Source organism: Bombina bombina, chromosome 3 (assembly GCF_027579735.1).
Source record: "Bombina bombina isolate aBomBom1 chromosome 3, aBomBom1.pri, whole genome shotgun sequence".
In the NCBI taxonomy this organism is placed as follows: Eukaryota; Metazoa; Chordata; class Amphibia; order Anura; family Bombinatoridae; genus Bombina; species Bombina bombina.
This window is the reverse complement of record NC_069501.1, coordinates 764,042,575-764,058,801: the sequence shown is the minus strand read 5'-3', so window position 1 is coordinate 764,058,801 and position 16,227 is coordinate 764,042,575.

The window sequence follows — 16,227 nt, the reverse complement described above, 5'->3', positions numbered from 1 at the left end:
TGATAACTTGGTCAAATCAAGCTCACCACAATTGCGCTGCGGAATTCTGGCGTATTTGTGGTTGACAGCTTGATAAATATCCCCCTATGTCTTTAGCTATTCTATCTAAAAGAGCTTTATGGCTTAAATCATGGAATGCAGATATGGTGTCTAAATCTAGATTACTATCATTATCTTTTCAAGGTAATAATTTATTTGGTTCTCAATTGGATTATCTCCACTATCACTGGGGGTAAGGGAGTTTTTCTGCCCCAAGATAAGAAATCTAAGGGTGAATTTAAAGCTCCCAATCGTTTTCGTTCCTTTCATCAGTCTAAGGAACAAAAAAACACTCCTTCCGCTAAGGCCCCTGGTTCCAATTGGCGACTATTCACAAATTGGAATAAGTTCAAGCCTTATAAAAAACCAAATACAGCCCCTAAGACTGCATGAAGGTGCGGCCCTCAATCCAGTTCAACTGGTGGGGGGCAGAATAAAATTATTTCAAGACATTTGGGCAGATTCTGTCCAAAATCAGTGGATTCAGGATATTATTTCTCAGGGGTATCAAATAGGTTTCAGAATAAGACCTCCTATGGGAAGATTCTTTCTTTCCCATATTCCAACAAACCCTGTGAAGGCTCAGGCTTTTCTGAAGTGTGTTTCAGACCTAAAGCTTTCAGGGGTGATTTTTCCAGTTCCTCTACAGGAAAAGGGTTTGGGTTTTTATTCAAATCTGTTCATTATCCCAAAGAAGGAGGATTCATTCAGACCAATTCTGGATCTGAAAACTTTAAATAATTTTTTAAGAGTCCCAACTTTCAAGATGGTGACTATAAGGACTATTCTGCCTTTTGTTCAGCAAGGTAATTTCATGTCCACAATAGACTTACAGGACACTTATCTTCATATTCTGATTCACCCAGACCACGATCGGTTTCTGAGATTCTCTTTTCTAGACAAGCATTACCAATTTGTTGCTCTTCCATTTGGTCTAGCGACAGCTCCAAAAATCTTTTCAAAGGTTCTCAGTGCCCTTCTATCTGTAATCAGAAAGCAGGGTATTGCTGTGTTTCCTTTTTTCGACAATATCTTGGTGATAGCTCAATCTTTTCATTTAGCAAAATCTCACACGAAACAACTTGTGTCGTTTCTTCAAAGACATGGTTGGAGGATCAATTTACAAAAGAGTTTCTTGATTCCTCAGACAAAGGTCAGCTTTTTAGGTTTCCAGATAGATTCAGTGTCCATGACTCTTTCTTGACAGAAAAGAGACAAATTAAGTTAGTGTCAGCTTGTCTAAACCTTCAGTCTCCATCATTCCATTTAGTGGCTATGTGCATGGAAGTTTTAGGTCTCATGATTGCAGCATCGGACTCGATCCCCTTTGCTCATTTTCGTATGAGACCTCTTCAGCTTTGCATGTTGCACCAATGGTGCAGGGATTATACTGAGATATCACAGTTGATATATTTAAGTCCCAACATTCAACAATCTCTTTCTTGGTGGTTAAACCATCACCTTATTGTCCAAGGGACCTCCTTTGTTCATCCTTCCTGGACTGTGTTTACAACAGATGCAAGTCTTACAGGTTGGGGAGCTGTCTAGGGGTCTCTAACAGCACAAGGGATTTGGGAACCTCAGGAGGCGAGGTTACCAATCAATATTTTAGAACTCTGTGCTATTTTCAGAACTCTTTAGACTTGGCCTCTATTGAAGAGAGAACTTTATATTCAATTCCAGACAGACAATATCACTACAGTGGCATATGTCAATCATCAAGGGGGACTCACAGTCCTTCAGCAATGTATCTCTGATACTTTCTTGGGCGGAATCCAACTCTTGTCAAATTTCTGCGATTCATATCCCAGGAGTAGACAATTGGGAAGCGGATTATCTCAGTCGTTAGACTTTACATCCGGGAGAGTGGTCTCTCCATACAGATGTGTTTTTTCAATTGCTAGAGATGTGGGGTCCCCCAAAAATAGATCTGATGGCCTCACTTCTGAACAAGAAGCTTCCAAGATATCTTTCCAGGTCCAAGGATCCTCAGGTTGAGATGGTAGATTGCACTAGCAGTTCCTAGGTTTTACCAACCTGCTTACATTTTTCCGCCTCTGGTTCTTCTTCCAAAGGTGATCTCCAAGATCATAATGGAACAATTTTATGTGTTTCTGGTAGCTTCAGCTTGGCCTCTCAGGTTTTGGTATGCAGAACTTGTCAAGATGTCCAGTTGCCAACCTTGGCCACTTCCTTTAAGGCCAGACCTTCTGTCTCAAGGGCCATTTTTACACCAGGATCTCAAATCTCTAAATTTCATGGCATGGCAATTGAATACTCATAAGTCTGTTTCCAGGAAAATGTATCTTTGGGTTTGAAAAACCTATATTTCTTGCTGTTCCTCTCATAATTATACTTGGCATTCTTTCAGAATCCATAGGATTTTACAGTTTCTTCGAGATGGTTTGGATAAGAGTTTGTCTGCAAATACTTTGAAAGGACAAATTTCTGCTCTTTCTGTCTTATTTCATAGAAAGATTGCTAAACTTCCTGATATTCACTGTTTTGTTATTAAATCTATTTCTCCTCCTTGGAGTCTCAACTTGGTTTTGAAAAATTTGCAGGCTCCTCCTTTTGAGCCTATACATTATTTGGATATTAAATTACTTTCTTGGAAAGTGTTATTTCTTTTGGCTATCTCTTCTGCTAGAAAAGTTTCTGAGTTGTCTGCTCTTTCTTGTGAGTCTCCTTATCTGATTTTCCATCAAGATAATGCTGTTCTGTGGACTTCATTTAAATTTTTGCCTAACGTTGTGAATTCTAACAACATCAATAGGGAAATTGTTGTTCCTTCTTTGTGTCCTAAACCTAAGAATTCTCTTGAAATGTCTTTACATTCTTTGGATGTGGTAAGAGCTTTGAAATATTATGTTGAGGCTACTAAAGATTTCAGAAAGACTTCTAGTCTATTTGTTATTTTTTCTGGCTCTAGGAAAGGTCAGAAAGCCTCTGCCTTTTCTTTGGCATCTTGGTTGAAACTTTTGAATCACAAAGTTTATTTGGAGGCGGGGCAGTCTCCGCCTCAGAGAATTATAGCTCAGTCTACTAAATCAGTTTGGTAGATAGGTTCTTCAGGCAGTTGTCTCAGTTTGAGTCTGTCTTTGATTTGAGTTTTTCTGACATTTTTAAGAAAACATAATTATTTTTTTGGATTTTATTTCTCAGCGGAATTAGCTGTTTTTATTTTATCCCTCCCTCTCTAGTGACTCGTGGACTTCCACATCTTGGGTATTATATTCCATACGTCATTAGCTCATGGACTCTTGCCACTTACATGAAAGAAAACATAATTTATGTAAGAACTTACCTGATAAATTCAATTCTTTCATAGTGGCAAGAGTCCATGAGACCCAACCTTTTTTGTGGTTATAATTTTTTTTGTATAAAGCACGTTATTTTTTCCATTTCCTCTTTTTCTATGCTTTTTACTTCTTTTTTTTACACCTCACTTCTTGGCTATATGTTAAACTGAAGTATGAGTGAGGTGGGAGGTGTATTTATAGGCATTTTGAGGTTTGGAAAACTTTGCCCCCCTCCAGGTAGGAATGTATATCCCATACGTCACTAGCTCATGGACTCTTGCCACTATGAAATAAATGAATTTATCAGGTAAGTTCTTACATAAATCATGTTTTTTTTTTACTTTTTAAAGCTTATTTTCTTTCATAGGATAAGTAAAAAAAATAAAAAACAGTTTTAGTTTGGCTGGAACAAGCATATACTATTCCATGTGATTACATATGAAATGGCTTGATGGAGCAGTAAACATGTTGTTGAGAGACCACAATGGAGGAATTTATTTATTTTGATTTGTAGCCTCTCCTTTTCACAGTGTGAGAATGCTTATATATAGCATGGTATGGAGAAGAGACTCCAAATTGTGTTACACTGATTGATAGCCAGTTAAGTATTTTTTTTTTCATATAAAATTTGTAAATAACAGCAATTAGATGCTGTGTTATAAAACTGTAATCATCTTAGAAAATATTTCTCAGTATGTTTATCTGGTCTCTAATTCCCCTAGCTAATCAAACACCTGATGTAAATGAACTCCTTCACTAACCTGAGTAATCATTGTGCCACAGGTTTCTGGGACATTTAATCTGTAGCATAAGCACTGTTTAGATATACCAAAGCGTTCTAATATTATTGTTTAAACAATATATGCCCTTAAATTGATACCATATGAAAATAATACAGATTCCAATAATTATATGACATATATCTATAGGATATGTATCTCAATTGTTGACAAATATTAGTCAAACATTATATACATTTTTGAAAAAAAAAAAAAATAGTCCGAAGGCAAATGGCAAACACTTCACATGATACAGCTTTTTTCTTCAGTCAGCCTCACCAAAGTTAGATGTTCACTAAACATAAAGAAAAAGAAAAGGTGCTTCCTTGTGTGTATCAATCTAATTGATTATATGCAAATAGATATTTTTCAGGATTATGGGTACTCACAAAAGTAGCAGCACTCCTATATGCTGTTTGGAGACTGCTGAGGTATCGCAGTGCCTCAGCTCATTGACCCCATGCTTGCGGGAAACCTCCCACTATCTCCCTTGCATTTGGGGTTGAGACAGTTACTCCTCATATGAACAGGCAGGATTTCAGATGGATATACAAGTACTTAAAGTGGAAGTATGCTTCAACTTTAAAATGTATTTAGTACAATAAAACTTACACTAAAAGTTGCACAACACGCTATGCATTTCTCAGCCCTACGGCCGTTTCTTCAAACATCTTTGTATGCAATATGCAATAAATTACAGGAGGAAAGGCAAAATCCAAATGTATATTGTATTTTTATACTTTGCTTAATTCAAAATTTTATGGTGAATTACATTAATATGAATCCTGAAAAAATACTGGATGAACAGTGTGTGACCCTGGGAGGTAGTAAATGTGTGTGTGTGTGGTGGGTGGATTGATTCAACCTCAGATTTTATCTTTTGCTTTCAAGCAACATGTCTACATTGGATCAATGTATTCTTCTACACTTTATCCGTTTCTTATGTAGTATAATCTAATGTGAGACGTGCATAACACTAGAGAACATTTGTCACATGCCCTCAACATAACTTAGATCAGACCCCAAGAACCATTAACCCCTCTATAAGCCCCTTTATCCATTATAAAATATTAGACCAGACAGTCCTTACAACCCCTGTATTAGTCACATACCAACATTAAATCTAATATTAAACTTCTGGTCCTGCATCCCATCTGTCAACCACATACTGAAATTTTGCATACATCAGACTTTATGACCATATAGCCCTTGTATCAGCCACATGCCCATATTAACTATTAGTTCAGACTGCATGTCCACATTAGACTTTTGATTGGCTTCCTATTCTGTAGTAACATTCCTGCATCAGATTTCAAATCAGACCCCTGGGCCCACCTCAGATAAGAGCCTTATGTTCTACAGCCAATATACCTAAATCAGTCCTCAGATGAGAACAACATGAAGGACTGAATGCTGCTTTAAGATGTAGGCTGCAAAAATGGTGATCTCTGGTCCTACCAGGGAATGCAGTGACAGTTTGTCGGCTTCTCTTTTTACTAAACATAAAATCTTCTCTAGCATTTTATTGATCAACATTCCCTTGTATTCCTGGGCTATCAGGCATAATGGAGGTATTATTGGAGCAAAAAATATTTTTGTTGTGCCCCTATCTCACATCTAGGAGGACCTAGAAGTTACAGGACATCCCTTTTGGAAAATATCTAATTTTTCAATAATATTTTTAAAAAGATCACCTACCTAAAGTATTTACTTCATGAGGGGTATAGACTTTAAGGCACCATTTTCTAAAGCTCTCTGGTATGCCAAAATTATTTAAAAATGTAGTCAGTACTGCAGGATACCTCAAAGAAATTTATAAAGGCACATTTTAGCTTGAGATTTGTTTATCTTGATAAGCCGGGTTGTGGGTTTTCTGAGCACTCCTAACAAACCTAGATTAACAGCAAAATGAGATAAAGGGGCCATTTCATCTAGCTCCGTATAGAGCTTTATGCAGCTGTTTCCACGCAAGCCTTGAGGCTTGCCGGAAACAGGAGTTAAGAAGCAGCAGTCTTAAAGGGACATTATACTCATATACTAAATTACTTGAAACTGATGGAGTATAACTTTAAACAGCTGACAGGAAAATATCACCTGAGAATCTCTATGTAAAAAAGTAAGATATTTTACCTCACAATTTCCTCAGCTCACCAGAGTAAGTCCTGTGTAAAAAAAAAAAATAATGAAGAAATGAACTGCAGCCAATCAGCAATAACACTGCTTAGGTCATGAACTCTTTTACTGTGATCTCATGAGATTTGACTTAACTCTCATGAGATTTCATAGTAAACTTCCTTAAACTGAATAGAGACATAACATGTGCATGAGGCTCACTCCCTTGCCTGTCCCGGGACAGACTTACTGATTTGCTGCTTAAAGTCCTTTGCAATGGGATTTGAATACTTAGGACAATTTGAGGTAAAATATTTTTTTTTTTTTACATAGAGATGTTCAGGTGATATTTTCCAGTCAGCTTTTTACAGTTATGCTGCATCACTTTCAAGTGTTTCAATATTTGAGTAGCATGGCCCTTTAAGACTGCTGCTCCTTAACTCGTCCACCACCACTGAGGCAGTAGACAGCAATCCACCCAATCCTACACGATTGGGTTGATTGACAACCCCTGCTAGCTGCTGATTGGCCGCAAATCTGTATGGGGCGACATTGCATAAGCTGTTCATCAGAACTGATTGTACAATGATAAATGCTGACAGCGTATGCTGTCGGCATTTATTGATGTCCGCTCGCACTTTCATAAATCAGCCCCATAATGTTCTCTTCCACAGGAGAAAGGTCTTCTAATTCATCAAAATAGTAGACTGATCAGGTTTCCAAGCATATATACTTGCAATCTCATCTACACCAACTAAAGATCCTCCCTTTTAAAACATGAGATTAATTTGTCATATGATTAATTCTGTTCCTCTAGCTGTCAGCTGTTTTCAATAGCAATGGTGGATACCTTACACAATCTATGTTGTGTTGAAAGGACAAAAAGGAAAAAAAATGTGATTACTATGTTTACCCCCTACCATGAAATAAAACATAAATATAACTACCATTAAATATAACATATACTACTAAAAATTATGAGAAGTCTGAAAAGTAACACAGAAAATCACTCATACCCCAAATAAAATGCAACACCAATAGCCCCTGAAAAAAAAAACAGGGGAAGTAAAAGAAACTGTGTCTTACTTCTTCAGATTCCTGGACTGTAGATGTGGGGGGTGTCACGATATTAAGGTAAATAAAAGAAACAGACATGTTTTAGCCCTCGGTTCTTGCCCTATGTAACTGGAGACTTTAAATCACATATGCACCAAACATGGAATGTAGCCTAATGAGATGTAGCTTAGCCTCTCTCAATATCTCCTGCTGACACCTATCAAGCCGTCATGTATGGGGAGTGTCTCAAATTCATTGGGGCAAGATAATGAGGAAAGATTATTATACTTTGCTTAGTGATAGGCTATGTCAGATCACTTTGTAGTGACACTCATCGCAATGACTACTTAACAATTAATTGAATGGTGATAGGTAAAGTATGGCTTGTTAAATTGGAATTGCATCCCACTGTTTAATAGTATTGTCACTTAGCAACTTAGTATATGTATTGCACAAGTTACCATTAAAAAAATTCTGTTCAGATATAATAAATAATATTTTATTTATATTGCCATACAAACTCATACAATTATTAATCCTATTCAGAAAATCACAATATAACAACCAACATTACAAAATGTGTAGGAATAGTTGGATTTAGATCAAGTTCTTGCTACTTAAATAGTCAAGTACATGACACTCATATCATAGAATTAATCCTTTAGTAATTGTGATATATAATCATGTCTTTATTTAATGGTAAATATATAATCTATAATATTTCATTCCCTTTATATAGAAATTATTTTTTCCAAACATATGTGCATTACATTAAAGCTACTGATAAGAATTTAGGTAGTGCTAAACTCAATATTACTTAGTAAAAGAAGACCCAGTTCATCTGATTATATTTAAATATTGTGCTCATTCATCCCAAATGGAATAACTGAATTCAGAAAGAATATGTATTTAATTCAGAAAGAATATGTATTTAATTCAGAAAGAATATGTATTTAGCTTCTTTTTTTGTAGCAGAATGTGTTCATAGCTGCCACCTCTGATTCCCAATGTAACCTTTTCCAAGCCCCAAGCTGTATTCCTAAACATCAAAACTATGATAAATGATTTCTCCATTTGAAAGAAGGTAGTTCAACCATTCCAATTGGGTGATTAATGCCCCTATAGCTATCATGTGACCATATAGAATAAATTACATGTTTTATGGCTTGTTTGTTTCTTTATGTGTTTGTTTGTTTGTAAGTTTGGTCATGGAAAAGAAAATCCACAGATTGCCAAAATAAGCAAGATTACAGTGGATTAACAGTTAAAGTTATGTTGTACTGTACAATTTACTCACATTTAAAGTGTTCCTAATGATCTATTGTACCTGCTGAAGTTCATTAAATGGATTGTAAACAGTTTCTTGATCATTATATTATCATTTGACAAAGCTATATATACAATTTCAATACTTCTGAATTAGCTTTAGAAAAGATATACAAACAAGCAACATCAGCAAAAATCAACCCCCAGTGCGGATCGTGAGAGAGAACAACCTATTTGAAAGTATATTCCTGCTTCATATTTGACAATAATGAACTCTTATCAGCAGGGTGCCTGAGTACAATGCTAATAATAGACTGTGAGCCATAAACTAAAAGCAGACCTGAATTTATCAGTTTATTAAAAAATTGCTTAGTAGCTGCTCCAATTACTTTTCAGTGCATGCACAAATGACTGTAGTGACAGCATGATAATTATGTGCTTTTGCTAATCTGTCATGGCCATATATTCCTCTACACACGCTTTGAGCTGGTATACTCTATCCTACCAGAGACTATCTATAACTAAGCATATAAGCCTATGAGTAGGGATGGACAAATGTTTCTAAAAATTCAAAATTTAAAACGAATTTTGATACATTTGTTCGTTCAAATCGAATTTTGAATGTTTATATAACTATCTAACATTCTATTTTCGAATTTTCGTTTTCAAATTTTTCAATAAAATTTGAAAATATTCGTTCGAATAATAGAATGTTTAGTTATGTATGCATTCAATTTCGAAATGTAATATTCAAATTCGAATGTGACATTCAAATTTGAAATAGTATTTCTAGTCTACAACTGTGTTTAATAATTGTAATATTCGAATTAGAATGCTACATTCGAATTCGAATGTCACATTCAAATTTGAAATAGTATTTCTAGTCTAATACTGTGTTTTATAAATGTAATATTCTAATCCGAATGTGACATTCGATTCAAATATGATATTCGATTCAAATGTGATATTCGATTCGAATGTGACATTCGAAATAGTGTTTCTAGTCTACAATTGTGTTTTATAAATGTAATATTCGAATTCGAATGTGATATTTGAATGTCACATTCGAATTCGAATGTGACATTCAAATTCGAATTGCTACAATAACATTCGTTCTAACATTCGAATTCGGATATAAACACATTCGCCCATCCCTACCTATGAGCCTAGCTGCTTTGTAGATCCCCTTCATGAGAGCTGATTTACAACAGTGAAACTCTTGGCAGGGCCCTCTTTCCCTTTTTCTCCCATAACTGTCACCTTGCACATTAGACCCATGTATTTAGCACTGTGGAATCTGTTGGTGCTCTACAAATAACTGATAATAATAATAAGTAATTTTTATACAATCTCTAACCACAAGCTTCCAATACATTAACTGCTGCCAAACCCAAACAAGCCACTGCAATTACCACCTGCTGTCAGACAGAGCAGGAGCGAGCTGCACTTAGTCTTATGGCGCGGTCGGGCCGGGCTGTGACTATACAGCTGGCCCGATGCACTGTGTGAATATAACAGACCCGCTCAGCAGAGCACAGAGATCGGGTCTGTAAAACAGCGTTTTTTAAAAAAAATTAAAAGGGTACATTAGGTTTTATAAAGTTTGGCTAATATAATGTTATATAATTCTGCACTATGTGCAGAATTATATAATATTATTTTTTATTTTTTTAACGCAAAAATTTTTTTATTGAGAAAAAGATAACAAATTCCATGACATATTTAGCATATACAGAAGTGTGACAATTCTTGTTATACAGAGAATGCGGTACAATCATGATGAACCATTTCACTCATACAGGTCCACCATTACGCACATAGTAGATCATATTATTGCCATAGTATTATTCGTCATCTTTGGGGGAAGACCCCGTATATTTCTATTTAAGAAAACAAAAATTGCAAAACATTTTCTCTTATTTGTGTTCTCTTATAGTAAGATATTAAGAGTGAAACAGAAAAAGGATAATAAAGAGTAGAAAAAAAAGAAGGGCAAAAGAATCTCCCATTCAATAGGGAGAGGAGTGAAAGGTCAAGAACATGTGTCACTAGTGGGAATCAACCTGTCTCGCCACTCTCTCTGTCTGTGTAGCCTCCGTTACCTGTATGCTACGTCTATTCTTCATTCGTTGTGTATCTATCCAAATTATCCAATCCTCCCGAATCTGGAGGAACTCTATTCTAGTGTCAAGTAAGGTGGAGGAAATGTCTGCCATTTGATAATAATACTTAATTTTATTTATTATGAGGTTGAAGCTAGGTACCGAAGACTTCCAGAACCTTGCAATTGTGGTCTTGACAGCTGTGCAGATCATTCCCACCAACTTTGAATTAGCTTTGGTAAGGCCCTCAATCGGGAAGTGCAGCAGAGCCTGTTCCCTATTTAGAGTAATTTGTCTATTTAGTATCTCAGTCAGGAGATTGTTGGTTTGTGACCAAATCCTCTGCACCTCTGTACAAGACCACCACATATGTGTATAGGAGCCAACATCTCCACAGCCTCTATAGCAATGTTTGGGGGTTTTATCTGTCCATTGTGTTCTGCTGGGATGTAGGTACCACCTATATGCCACCTTAATATAGCTTTCTTTCAAATTGGCGCTGATAGAACATGCCTGACCCGTTTTTAGAATTTCAGACCATTCTAGAGGCTCTTTTACAATCTGTCCCTCCTCTTCCCATTTTTCTATAAAATTTAATTTGTCTCCTGAGCTATTAGTATTTAGTAAGCTGTATAGAATTGATATAGCTCCCTTAGTTCTGTTTGTTGATAGGCATAGCTTTTCGAAGGGGGTAAGTTCGGTGTGTGAAGGTGGTCTACCTATTTCCCTGATCCTAGATTTCAGCTGTATGTAGTGTAGTCAGGAGCCCGGTAATATCGGTTGGATAGAATTATATTTCTCAAAAGAAATGGTGTTAGAATTTATCAAAATATCAGCTATTCGGTAAAGTCCCTTGTTAGCCCAAATACTGCTTATTGCTTTTGGAATCTGAACAGACGGCAAGGTTAGCGGCGTAGCTATAGATCTAGCTGTATGTAGGTTGAATCGTCCCTGCAGAGTATCCCATATCTTAATAGTATGTGCTATGGAAAGGTAAGTGGACCAATTCAATGGTCTACCATATCACTCTCTAATTTCACCCACATTATGTCATCCTCTCTAATATTCCAGAGCGAGGTTTGTGCTAACCTAGCTGCCCAAAATTCTTTTGTAGGTCGGGCACACCCAATCCTCCTCGTTCCCTACTTTGTAACAATGTTTTTCTGTTAATTCTAGCCCTTTTATTGGCCCAAACAAACCTTGTAACACACCTTTGCATATCATTTATATCCTCTTGAGAGACGTTAATAGGTAATGCTCTAAACAGATAGAGTAGCTTAGGCAGTATTATCATTTTTGTAATTACTATTTTGCCATAAAAAGATACTTTATAAGTGGACCAAGTTGCCATTTCCCTTTTAAGATGTGCAAACATTTTTTTATAATTTAGTTTATATAAGTGGTCTAGGTTATTTGGTATGGCAATGCCTAGGTATGTAATGCTAGAGGAAGCCCATTTAAAATCAAAGTTTATCGCAAGTAGTTTTTTTGTTACCTCTGGAAGATGAGTCTCTAGTGCCTCGCATTTGTCATTGTTTATCCTATATCTGGATAGTCTCCCAAAGTCTGACAGTAATTTATAAAGTGGGGGAAGGGACAACATAGGTTTAGTGATAGTCAATATTACATCATCAGCGAATAATGCAAGTTTGTGTACCGTGTCGCCAATTTGAATTCCTGTGATGTCTTTTTTATTTCTAATGGTCGCTGCTAACGGCTCTATACAAAGGGCAAAAAGTAATGGGGAGAGGGGACACCCCTGTCGTGTTCCATTTCGAATCTTGATTGATTTGGATTGGTAACCCGACAGTCCGATAAAAGCTGACGGGGTCGTATATAATGCTTGAATTGCCTTTAAGAAGTTTCCATTTATCCCAAACTGCTGTAATGTTAAAAACATGTAGTCCCAAAGGATCCTATCGAACGTCTTCTCTGCGTCCAACGACAGGAACAGAGAAGGCGTTCTCTCTTTATTTGCATAGTCAAATAAGTCAATTATCTTCCTAACATTATCGGGGGCCTCCCTCCCTCTTTTGAAGCCGACTTGATCGGGGTTAACCAGACTGGTCAGCAACAGGGTTTAACCTATTGGCCAGTATTTTAGTGAAAAGCTTGAGGTCTAGGTTTATTAAAGAGATAGGCCTATAGTTTTTACAATGAAATTTATCTTTACCCGGTTTAGGCACCACACAGATTCTTGCCGATAAAAGGTCTGGCGGGACAAAACCTCCCCGTAGTATATAGTTAAAGGATTCAACTAAATGTGGGACTAAGTCTATGGAAAACTTCTTATAGAATCCCCCCGAATACCCATCTGGACCTGGGGCTTTGTTACTTTTAATTTGTTTGATTGCAATCATAACTTCCCTAGGCGAAATTGGGGCGTCTAATTGGCTTGCGTGGTCCTCGTCTAGCTGAGGAATATTACTTTCCGCTAAAAAGGTTTTAATTTGTGTGACTCTAGTTTTAGACTCATCTATTTGAAGATTATATAAGGATTGGTAAAAATCAGCAAAGGCATTGGCTATTTGTGGGGGATCGTTAAGGAGATGCCCCTCTTGAGTTTGCAGTTGGGGAACAGAGGAGGTACGAGTTATATTTCTAATTTTCCTAGCTAACATTCGATTAGGCTTGTTTGCGTATATGAAGTATTGCGCATCTATTATTCTCAAAGAAGATAAAGCCTCCTCATTTAATATAGCATCTATTTCAGCCTTTTTAGCTATGATTGCTTTAGCACCTGCTTCTGTTCTATTATGTATGTGGGTCTTCTGAAGTTTATCGAGTTCTAATTTTTTCTGACGAGGATATCTTTTTTCTTATTGGTTAAAGGGCCTTTTCTCTAATAAGTATACCCCTGAGGTACGATTTGAAAGCCCCCCAAGCATATAATGGATTTTCTGTGGAACTCTTATTTATTTGCCAGTATTCTTTTATAGATCTGATCAATTTTTGGGAGATAACTTCGTCCTTTAATAAATGCATATCTAGCGTCCAATTTCTTTGTCTTGAGGGGTCAAAGAACCCCCTCAAAGAGACCTCAACAATAGAGTGGTCCGACTCTATTGTGTGTCTATCAATAAAGGGCATAGAATTTGGCTAATAAAGATATAATCAATCCTAGAGTATGATTGGTGTGCATCTGAATAATAGGTAAAGCCTCTCATTGATCTATTACATATACGCCATACATCTATTAAGTTATGGTCTAAAATTAAGTCGCTTAAAATTTTTGAGGAGGTTTTGTGCGGTGCTGGGGACCTATCTACTTGATCGTTTATTGTGAGGTTAAAATCCCCTCCGAGGACTATCTTTTATTTCTTCCATGAGGTTAGTATTTTACTAATCTTGGCTATAAACCTTCCCTGATCCTCATTGGGAGCATAAATGTTACCTAAGATTATAGGGCTACCTTGAATCCTACCTTTCAAGATGAGAAATCTCCCCCCCGGGTCTCTGATCACTTCCTCCTCCTGAAATCCCAGGGTGGCTCGTATTAAGATAGAAACCCCTCCTTTCTTTTTAGCTCCTACTGCATGGTATTGAGTTGGGAAAGCTGCATCCCAATATTTTGGGGTAGTAACACTAGTAAAGTGTGTTTCTTGAAGCATAATCACCTGCACGTTTAATGCCTTGTACTCTGCTATAGCTTTTTTCCTTTTTATATGTGAGTGGAGACCCCTCACATTGTGTGATATTATTTTAAAAGACATTGTTTAGTTTGTATGTAGACTAATGTGATATAGCGTACTTAACTGTGTTCCTCTGCTGGTGTCGACCATATTCTTACCCGTCTTAGCGTGGATGCTAACCTTTGTGTCTCTGTCAGTAATCTCAAGCCAGGATAACCCACCAGTGACCATGGGAGAAGAGAGACGGAAAGAGAAAAGAAGAGAAGTAAAAGTAAAGAAAGAGAAAAAAACAATCAATTGTATCTGTAAGTGATACATAACCAACATTAATTTAGAACAGCTCTCCCGCATCGGGGGTGCACTTCCTTATACAATACATTCACATGAGTAATTAAAAAAGTAAATCTTATCCTAACCATACAGTACATCTAATCTGTCTCATAGCCTTTTGATATTCTAACATTCAAATGACAGTAGTGATATTGTCGAGCTCCGCTCCGTATTAACTGTTGAGCACCTTTTTTGTAATTGGAGTCATTGTTATTTTATCCACTACAACGTCCATAACTTTTCTAAATAATTTTGTGGAGCTGTAGCTAACCAACGGGTAATGATTTCTTACTTTTTTCTTAATAACATTAAACACAACCTTAACTTTTCATTTCACTGTAATATTTCTTTAGGTCTCTGATATCCCAAAAGGTTCAGTTTGGGTGTATCAACATAGAACTTCCCTTAATCAGGCATACCCTGTTGGGGGGAGCTCTGCAAGTATTGATCAACTGAGTTCTTTGATCACATTTAACCAGGATCAACATTTTCAGCTAGCTGAGATCGCTTTCTTGGAGTTTGTGGTCTTGTTTCCCTCTCCCAGATCCACTGAGTTCTTTTCTTGGGAGCTCTTTGAGGTAATGATAGGGCTGTTTCTTCCGTTGGTATTTTCATTTGCTTTACCATTTTTATACCTTCCTCTAAGTTGGTACAGGAGTATGAGGTATTATGATGTGTACAGATAAGTCGGAAGGGAAATGACCATCTATATTTCACCTTGGCTTTCTGCAGGGCCTCAACCACTGGCTTTAGATCTCTGCGCTTCTTTAAAGTAGTTGGTGACAGATCCGAATAGAACTGTAGCTTGTGACCTTCAAATTCAAATAGTGGAAGCTTTCTTGAGGCTTGTACTATTTTCTCTTTAGTCGAGAAGTAGTGAAACTTGATTATGACGTCTCTGGATGCATTAGGGTTTTGGGGCCTATTTAAGGCTCTGTGAGCTCTGTCCATCAATAAGAGATTCTCCTCTATGTCAGGTAGCATTTTCCTGAAAATAGTAGGTAACACTTCTTGAAGGTTATCAAATGTTTCTGGTAGATTACGGATCCTAATATTAGATCTTCGAGACCTATTCTCCAGGTCTTCAATTTGGGATTCTAATGTTGAGATCTGCTTTTCCTGTTCGGTCATAATAGAGTGAACTTCCGTCAGGTCCTCTATAACTTCATCTACTTTGTCCTCAATCACTGAGGTTCTATTACCGATACTCAGAATATCTGACTTCAGTTCTGCTATTGCTGATCTCAATTCCGTTTGAAATATCTCTCTTATTTGCCCCACCAGGGTAATAGAAGGAATATCCATTTGGTCCACTTGGGAGTCTTCAGGCGTGCCATCTTGATCCGCAGCTGAAGCCATGACTTCCTGGTTTGTGGCTTTACGATTCTTTTTAGCTTGGGCCCTGGATAAGCAGTCTTTGACTGTTTGATGTTTTCCTTTCATAATATTGCGAATACTGGGACAGGAACAATTCCCAACAAACTCCGTAGTATACTTTTGTTATATGGTTTCTCACTGATATTATTACTGCAATGCGAGCATATTTTAGTATTCCAGCTCTATTTTAGATGCCCAATTTTTGTTTGTGGTATTTACTTGTAGGCAAACA